Genomic DNA, 9,150 nt, shown 5'->3' with positions numbered 1-9,150 from the left:
GTATCTGGTGTTAGCTGATGCTGTCAGATAAAGGTCTTAAGCTCTGTTGGGGTGGGTGCTCTGTTTTTTTTTCTGTGTGTGTCTGTGCCAGGGTGGGTGTAGATTGTGTCTCCTCTAGAGGTGATCGTGGCCCCTCTGAAGCAGGGATCAGTGACCTTGCCCTGTTTGGCAGACACTGATCAACGTGTGTGTCTATGTGTGTGTTTGTGCATACATGTTTGTTCTTGTACTGATTAGGAAAGTCTTCGAGAGCAAGGACTGTTGGGTCGTGTTGAAACCAACAATAACACTGCGTCAAAGAAACATAGAGTCTGGTCTGGGTGTTTGCTGCCGGTACAAAGTTGCTTTAAAGTTGATTTTAGAGTTAAACAAAAATAGCAGTGAAGATTCTGGTCCATGGTTAAGAGTCCACTTTGTAAGAAAAGTTGTTCATCTCAAACTCATCAAACTATGACGCTTTGGGTTTCCCAACTCATCAAATAATGATGCTGTGGATTGTGGGTGGAGTCGGCGCCATCCAAAAGCATCAGTATTTGACAAGTTGGGAACGAGACTCACAGTAGACCTTTAAGTAAATGGAACATCTAAATGCGTTCAGAAATTTTAATGTATGTGTCGGGTCTCAGTGCCTTTGCCATTGTGCTTAACTGGGAAAGTTGTAAATATCCTTTGTTTTTGTGTTAGGATTCAGCGTAGCTCAGTTTCTCTCTCTGCTCATCAGCGCTTCTTCATTTCAGGACTTAGTTCATTTATGAAGACCAGACTGGGGGCTGCAACCCTTTGCCTCTGCACGGAGCGAGAGGAGATAATTATTCTCTTTCTGACTCACACATTTTCAATGAAAAATGCATACAGCTGGGACTCGAAGCAGCTTATCAAAAGGTTAACTCTTCCCCACAGTTGTGTGTGCCTACAAAGGGGAGTATTTCCGGCAACAGAGGCAGCGTAGGGCCACTTTGTGTTTTCCTGCTGTTTTGTTTGGGTGTTTTCAACATTGTGGTGACCCGCCGCTGGCCCGACGCTTTGTTTTCCCGAAGTTAACTTTCAATCAAGAGACGAGCCAGCTGTTGTTTGTGTTGTGTTCTGTACATCATTTCTTAAGCAGCCATCTGAGTGCAGATTCACAGCGAAATGACTCTGCCATGAGTATTTATACAGCATACAGTCATTTCACATTATCAACTTTCAGCTTTGTGTATACAATTAAACACTGACGCTACATGCAAACAAACATGCAAACCAGTTTTCATGCATCTCCAGTTTGGTTAATTATAGTGTTAATAATCTCTGACAACCATCACGCGGTGTGACCAAGCAGAACATTTTTTCATGGCCATCGTATACAATGTAGTGTATTCAGTATGCACGCATTGTGCTTGATAGCACTTTAGATCATCTCATTGAGATTCAAAATTCTTCTGCCATTTTCACCTTCACGTTCACTGTATTCCCACATACGCCCCTGTCACTCATTCATACAGACGCATGCACACACACAAAGTTAACACACACACACACACACACACACACACACACTTGAGGCCTTATGTGGCGTGAGCGCTGCCTGGGAAAGTGATAGCAAGAGAAAAGAAGCTCTGGAGAGTGAGTTATCTCTTTAGATGTCATTGAGGGGCGCCTCTTCTCTCTCCCTCTCCTTCCCTCTATCATTTTCCTCTTTCTTCCCCTCTCTCTGTCTCCCTCTCTCTTGTTCCCACTTGCTCTCTCAAATCATGCTCGCCTCCAGTGGTATTCAGACAGTCCAAGGACAAAGTAGAGATACGCTGGGAGCAATGGACTGTCCGTCAGTGTGTTTGTGTGCGCGCAAAAGCAAGTGAGAGAAAGAGAAGGGTTGATGTTGAGTCTTTGAAGCTGCTCTCCCCTTGTCCTGACAGATCGGAGTCTCGTCCCTCTCCGTTTAACCCCCTGATGCTACATCACACACTCACCGGCAAACAAAACACACTTTTCAGGCTGCCATGGACACACATAATAACGCAGTGCCAGGCTTGCTACTGTCGAGGTCACGCCCTTGTGTTTAAGGACTGTTAGATTTACTTCATTTGATATTTATTGACTTGTCAAGGTGACTGTAATGATATTAAATAGTTAATTTCCATAAAGGTGTAAGATGTGTGTTTGGTTATTTTTTATTATTCACATGTCGGAGCCTTGTATTTGCAGCACCAAGCCAGCGGTCTCTATATTATTAAGTCATGCGGTGTGTCAGTGTGGCCTTGGCTTGTCTGACTAAACCAGACCGAAGAAGATGGCCCCAGGGTCTGTGACCCTGAGAGAGGCACACACACCTACACACAAAACCAACCAGATGCCTGACCTACTCCCTTCATGCCACGCACACACGCAAAATCCATTCCGGAGACAGACTTCTCCCTCTGTGTGTGTGTGTGACGCGGCTGCTCCGCTCTCTCAGACAAACAGGGGAAATCCTCCTTGTCCATCACAAACCATCTCACTGTCCCAGCGCACGTGGGCTCCTGCAGACCCTCCCCCGACCTCCCCGGCCGGGCTCCAAGCCCAAGAGACTTACCCAACACACATCCACACACAAACACACATATCCACATGCACGAGGCCCCTTGGCTCCAGCCAGGTTCCCCTGACGCAGAGACACACGCAGGCAGGAAGTTTGAGGAGAGGTTTGTGTCAGTTTGCTTCTCTTAGAACACTTCAGGTCTGACCCTCTCTTGACCAGGCGGCTTCCTCCTCCTCCATCTCTCCGTAAACAACCACGTCCCCGCCACTGAAGGCGTGCCGGCTCGCCAAGTGTAATAACATCACTCATGTTTTGATGTGAGGCGGGACGTCTACGTGAGTTAGGGAGTCAGACTCCCGTAGATGTGTTTGTGTGTAGCAGGAGAAACCTTATGTGTGTGTGTGTGTGTGTGTGTGTGTGTGCATGTTTCCTTCTGGGGTTTCTCTGATTACAGGGATGGCAGATCTTCGTCATGGAGGAAGCCATGTTAACCTGTCGCCTTAGCCGTCTTCTCCTCCCACTGTTTATCCATTGTGTGTCTTTAAAACACACACACACACACACACACACACACACACACACACAGACACATACACGTAGAGAAAGGGTTGTCCACTGATCTTGTTGAGTGTGTGTCAACTCCATTAGCACATTCCCAGATAGGACCAGAGCCCTCTTATCTGTGGCGACCCATTAATTACACTTTGTTCCCTTAAGTGATCTATTTCAGACCTGCTCCACCCTCAACACCCACTCTTTGCTATCTCCACCCCTGGCCTGCTCCTCCCCCACCTGACCTCCTCCCCTCTCCTCTCTCCTCTCTCCTCTTCGCTCCTCTCCCCTCCTCTCCTCTCCTCTCCTCCCCTCTCCTCCTTTTCATCCCACCCCCACACCATCTCCCCCTCTCTGTATGTGTTATAGTGCATGGGATCACAAGGTCATGGTACAAGTAGCTCTATACATCCATAGCAGGTGTATGTATGTATGTGGATCTATTCGAGAGACAAGAGAAAAATGAGGCTCTTACAGAGAGGCACATTCTGCAGTAGACTCTCCATCAGGTGATCAAAAATGTCCTTCAGAGCCCACATTTTATTTCTCACACTGCTCTGTTTTCTGTCTATGTAACTGTTGAAAAACTAATGGCTCATATAAAAATCACAATTTGTCTGGTTTTATATTTTGAAGTGCATATTTCTATTGCCTCGATGTACGTGTGTGTCCTCCTGCACCCGGGTGATGCTAAGCAGTGAGAAGTGTTAGACAATCAAGAGTGTCATCTCGCAGTATGTATGCACAGTATGTACCTGTGACCATGTATTGATTCCTGTGTACGCCTCCAGTTCGGTACAGTCTTTATTTCTTTGAGTCTTCATTTGGAGTTAGCTGAAAGGCTAATTTACGTCGGCAGCCCTTTTCGCCTGAACAGATAAAAAGCACATTACATTGTGTTATAAAACATATATAATACAGTTAAATTAAAGGCAAAATCCGTGATCAGATGTTACAGGTGAATACAAATAATCTACGGCCAAAGAGAAAATTCAAGCGGCTGCGCTCATTTGATCATTTGCATTGCTTTTCCTTTTCGTGGCCTAAAGTCCAAAGGCTTTGCACTTCACTGATGTGTTTTCTTGGCTCTGTTGAAGATTGATACAGGTGACAAATCATTGCGCGGTATATCAATCATTTGTGTCCACTGCGCAGCTCTTTTTTACATGCTTGTGTTAAGTGGTGGCTATGTCTCCTGTTGCTATAAAGCTATCGAGTCCATGAATGTTTTGTGTCACCAAAAATAAAGGCCTGGCATTGTGAAGAACATGCAGCAAGGCATTGTTTCTCATTGTAAGCAATTAAAGCAGCAAGAGCAGTGTTGTATACACATTTACAGCCAGAGGACAAAAATATATACAGTGGGATGTAAAGAAAAGGTGGGAATCATTTAAAAATGCGCCCTGTACTATACATTCCCTTAACATGCTTCCAGTGTACAAAGCCTTTGATGCTTTGGAGTTATACCTCACATTGCACACAGCCTGAGCCCGTGGTGGTAATGGCTATGCTCTATTCTTCTATACCGCTCAGACAACCTGGTTAGTGAAATGGGGTTGTATGTAAGGTGTGTCCTCGTGGCCTTGTGTGGATGGGGGGTTCTCACACTCAAAGCTGTCTATTCTCTGACCATTGCTTGTGAATGTGGCCTGTCGTTCCTACAGGTGCAGGGGGGCCTCTCTCAGCCCTCTCCTCCTCCTCCATCTCTTTTGTGACTGAGTGATGTGTGTACGTCTGATATTGTAGAAGTGTGCATGTGTGTGCGAGTGTGTGTTTTTCTATGCCTGGTATTGTCCCGAAGGTGCTAGGGAGGTGCGTGAGTGTGTGCATGTGTGTGCATGTGTGTGCATGTGTGTGCGCCAGACCTCATTGTGTTGAAGTGGAGCAGAGGTTGTGTGTTTATGTGAGTGAGGAGTGAGTGTAGTATAGTGAAGTGGCGTAGCGAGTGTGCAGTTTGGCTTGGATTTGGTTATTTAGACTCCGTGCTTGTGTCTGTGTTGGCGTGCACATGGGCACACCCACATGTGCACATGCTCCGTCTCCACCAGTGTCTTTGGCAAGGTTGTCTGTCCTGACCCTTGCCCAGGCATCGTGGTGTGTGTGCGTGCATGTGTGTGTGTATGCGCCTGTGCCTACGTGAGTGCACGTATACGCATACATGCAGTGCCTCCACTAATGGACAGTCTTTGTGGGGGCCTCTCTTTTCAGCCATGCTGCTTTTGAGACACATTGTGCCTGGGCATAGAAACAGAAGCTCTCCATTGCCCCTCAATAGGCCAAAAACAAAACCGTGTCAGGCGAGCTAGCAGCCCCTGAGTGTTTGCCATTTAAGTCCTGACCAATGGTGGCGCAGATGGAACAAAGGGCCTGGACAGGGAAGGAGGCCTGCACTGTTTACAGTGCTAATGTCTGGGTGGCACTCCCAACAAGGCCCCTCCATACACATACATGTGTACGCACACTCGGTCACTCAATCTCTCTCTTTCTGCGACTCTCTCTGTCACATATGTACACTGAATCAACAGGTGCATGCGCAGACGTTATGTTAAAAACAAAACCTGCCAGTGAATCTTGGGCAGAATTCACAAAAATGTTATGTGTGCATTTCATAGTTGGAGTGACTGTGTTTTATTTCCAAAGCTAGCATGACTTCAAGACATTCTCGCAATTACATGTTTCTTGGTGTAGTCGAAAGATTTGCAAACAATGTGCAATATTTGTTATGTAATTTCATCATTAACTTTCAGGTCAACAATTTTCTTGAAAGCTTTATCCAAACGCCCTCAAGACAAAACACTGTCCCATTTATTATATAAGGTCAATTAGTATTTTAGATAGTATATAAGACAAATTGATATCTTAATATATAAGATATCCAGCTTTGTATCTATCCTTACAAAACTCAGGCAAATTCCTGGCAACTTATTTTCACATGCTGCCGGTGTATATGCAGTGCTAACTTGGATTAATTTAAGTGTACTTTTTAAAAAAATCCCTATATTTATTATTTAAACCTGTTATTTGTCTAATTTAAAAAAATAAATGAGTAAAGGTAACTGATGTCTTTATGAAATGCCACACACAGCTGTCTCACTCCCCTTACTCCAAAGTGTCTCATCCCATTTTAGTGGCGCAGAGGAGAACGGCTGACATTGAGAGGTGCTGTCGGAGGCGAGGGCATGTTTGGGCTTTTGATTTTTACTGAAGAGGAAAGGGGAGAGTCTGACACTGGTATCAAATAGCTTGCGCTGTCCTTGGACCGGGGGTTATCTTGTAAATACTCTGCTCCAAGTCTATAAAAGCGAGGGTCCTTTATGACGGCCAAGGCCACTCATTCACGTTAAAATAAAAAAGCACTCAGTGCAGTCTCAGTGTCTGGGTAGAGAGGCAGCAAGTGGGAAAGGAAGGAGGGAGGGAACTGAAGGAGAAACAAGCAGAGAGCAGAAGTACAGTGTCGCACTGTCTTTTGTCTGGAGTCCTTCTCACAAGTTTTCCTCTTCCTGGGATTATTATATGGAACATAAAGTAACTTACATTTTGTGATGATTTCAACAAGTTAATGTGATATTCTACCCTCTCTGGGCTTTCACTTGATTTTCTTCCTCTATGTCTCTCTTCTGTTTGTATTTTATTCAAAGTAAATACAGAGTCCCCTCAGCGGCCCCTGTAGCTAGTGATTCAGGTTCCTCATCTCTGGATGTGTAATGAGTTCTGCCTTGTTTTTGTCTAACAACAACATGCAATAATAAGCAAAGTAATTAAAAGCAGTGAGAGGGAGATGGGGGGGAGGCAGACCCAGCTTACCAACGAGCATTAAAAATGAATTGCATTCGAGAAGCAGCAGTGGTATTACTAGTTTGATGAAATGAGCTCTGTTTCGAATAGTTTTCTGTTTAATTTTTTTCTCGTGTGATGCATGTGTGTCTCCTGTAGACGTGCGAGGGCTTAGTACCGCGTTGATTTTATTAAAACTGAAGACACACAGCGTAGCATAGCATAAATAAAAGTCTGATTATACCTGTTATGTGGTTTGTGGGTTTGACGTGGATGTCTTCAGCCTGAGTGGAAATTGAGTGGTGGCAGTGGGGAGGGGTGTAGATTTAGATTTAATTAGCTTTTTGACTGAGGACAACATCTCCACGTTTTGTTACAGAGGGCAGAGTTGTCCTGGCAGTGTGGCGGACCGGCTGTCACCTGCCTGGGCTTTCTTTGACCTCGTCTCCAGTGGCAACTTGTCCTACCCCCTTCGACAGACAGCCACGTGGGACAAAATGACATTCTTGACCTTTATGCATGTCGGCGAGCAAGATGACAACACGCATAACTGACTGTACGCGCGCGGGTGTATCTCATACGGACCACCGCACACACAGTATCTGCACGCACGCTGTGCACATACTCTCACACACGCCACAGAAGATCATCTAATATCAGAGAGCGTCAGGGGCGGAAATCCGATCGTCTGACAACCAGGATACAGATAGCGATTCCCCACCGCTGATCCATGCAACAGATAGTTTCCACAAACAGCACCCCGGCTAAGGTTACAGCCAGACAGGGCCCACTACACAACGCGCTCCCGGGCCTCACATCGAGATAAAACAAAAGCTTAGGTTACCGTTGATAGGAAATCGATAAGAAAATGCACTGTTTGTGTTAGATTTTTGATGAAAACTTTGACAAGAGGAAATGAGAAAATGTTTGCTTGTGCATGCAATAATATCATGTGCATCAGTCCTGTTAGGTATTCTGTTTTTGTAATTTTCGCCTCATGATTATATCAGTGTTCATCTGCTTTTTTTTTAATTGAAGCTCATTAAATGTTTAACCCAAATGTCAGGATATTTGATTAAGCACTCATAATTGTTTAAAGGAGTTCAATTCACACAAAGAAAAGCATCATCACTTTACATTTCCCTTGCCTCAAAGTCCTCTTAATAATTTGAATATGTATTTATATTATAAATGAAGTGAAGAGATATGGCCCCCTTCACATCAATGTAATTACGAATCACAAAAAAAGTTTGATTCAAATAAAATAGGCCATTTGTACACAAGCAATTAACTGGTGGGGCTTTAAATAATGTAGCCCAGATGGAACCTAATTATAGTCGGCATGCTTTGATTCGGGCTTTCTGTCGGAGTATCACTCGGGGCGTCACTTTGGCTTTTCAGTCACCTAGCGTTTGTTTTGAAATTTGTGACAATCAGAGCCGATTACCATTTGTAACAGCATGCAGCGTTTGGTGCGGAGGGAAGAAAGCATGGCCCATAGCTATGGAGGAGTTTCCTTGTTTCCTTTTTAACAGCTCAAAACTCTCCTCCCTTGTTCCCTTACCTCACTGCACACAAATGATAACAACTGTGTGTGTGTGTGTTGATTGTTCTGTGTTTTGGGGGAAGGGAACAGTGGGTTTGTGCTACATGTGTGAGTGAATGTATGCATGAGTGTGCGCCATCCATGAGTAGACGCTCGCAAGTGACGAATGTGTTTGTGTGTTCATGTGTGTGTCAGCGTCTTGTACCAGTGTAGAGTCAGAGGGAGATCAAACAGTCAGTCAATTACCTTGAGAGGGCTCCAGTGGCTGTGACAGAGTGGAGGAGGCTAAATATCCAGGATCAAATACTCTCCTCTGCCTGTCACATAATGAGGCAGCCTCACCAGGCTCAGAAAACACACACAGAATGTTCAAACACAGGGCACAGGGATGAGGCGCCGGACTGAAACTCTGCCATGACCTGAGCAAGGGAGCACGGAAGGGGAGCTTTCACTAAAGACCTTGTTTCTTCACCTGGCCTCTCCTGCATTACAGTGAAACACCATCGCGAAGCTCCGTGTGCGAGCGTGTGTGTTGCTTCACCTCAAGGTTACAGCCGTCGTCAATCTCCTCACAGAAATAATCTCTGTTAAGCTTGCCATTGCCTAATGTTAATTATAAACACATTGTGAAAGTAAAGAGGTTTTTTTTGCTGTATTTCCCATGACAATACCCAGTGTTATGGAGCTCACAGTAACATCATTATTGCATTTACAATAAATGAGGACATTATTGCATTTACAATAAACTTTATTAAATTAATGCAATTACAATGATCTTGTTAAA

General features: G+C 44.8%; 1 protein-coding gene across 1 annotated transcript in view; it reads left to right on the top strand.

Moving 5' to 3' along the window:
• arb2a (ARB2 cotranscriptional regulator A) overlaps positions 1-9,150 on the top strand; it is a 149,837-nt gene that overhangs the window by 135,366 nt on the left and 5,321 nt on the right. The window lies entirely within an intron of this gene.

Source organism: Pagrus pagrus (genome assembly GCF_965226575.1).
Source record: "Pagrus pagrus genome assembly, chromosome: 8".
NCBI classification, from domain to species: domain Eukaryota; kingdom Metazoa; phylum Chordata; class Actinopteri; order Spariformes; family Sparidae; genus Pagrus; species Pagrus pagrus.
The sequence above is the reverse complement of the archived record's forward strand: the minus strand, read 5'-3'. Positions and strand labels throughout refer to the sequence as shown.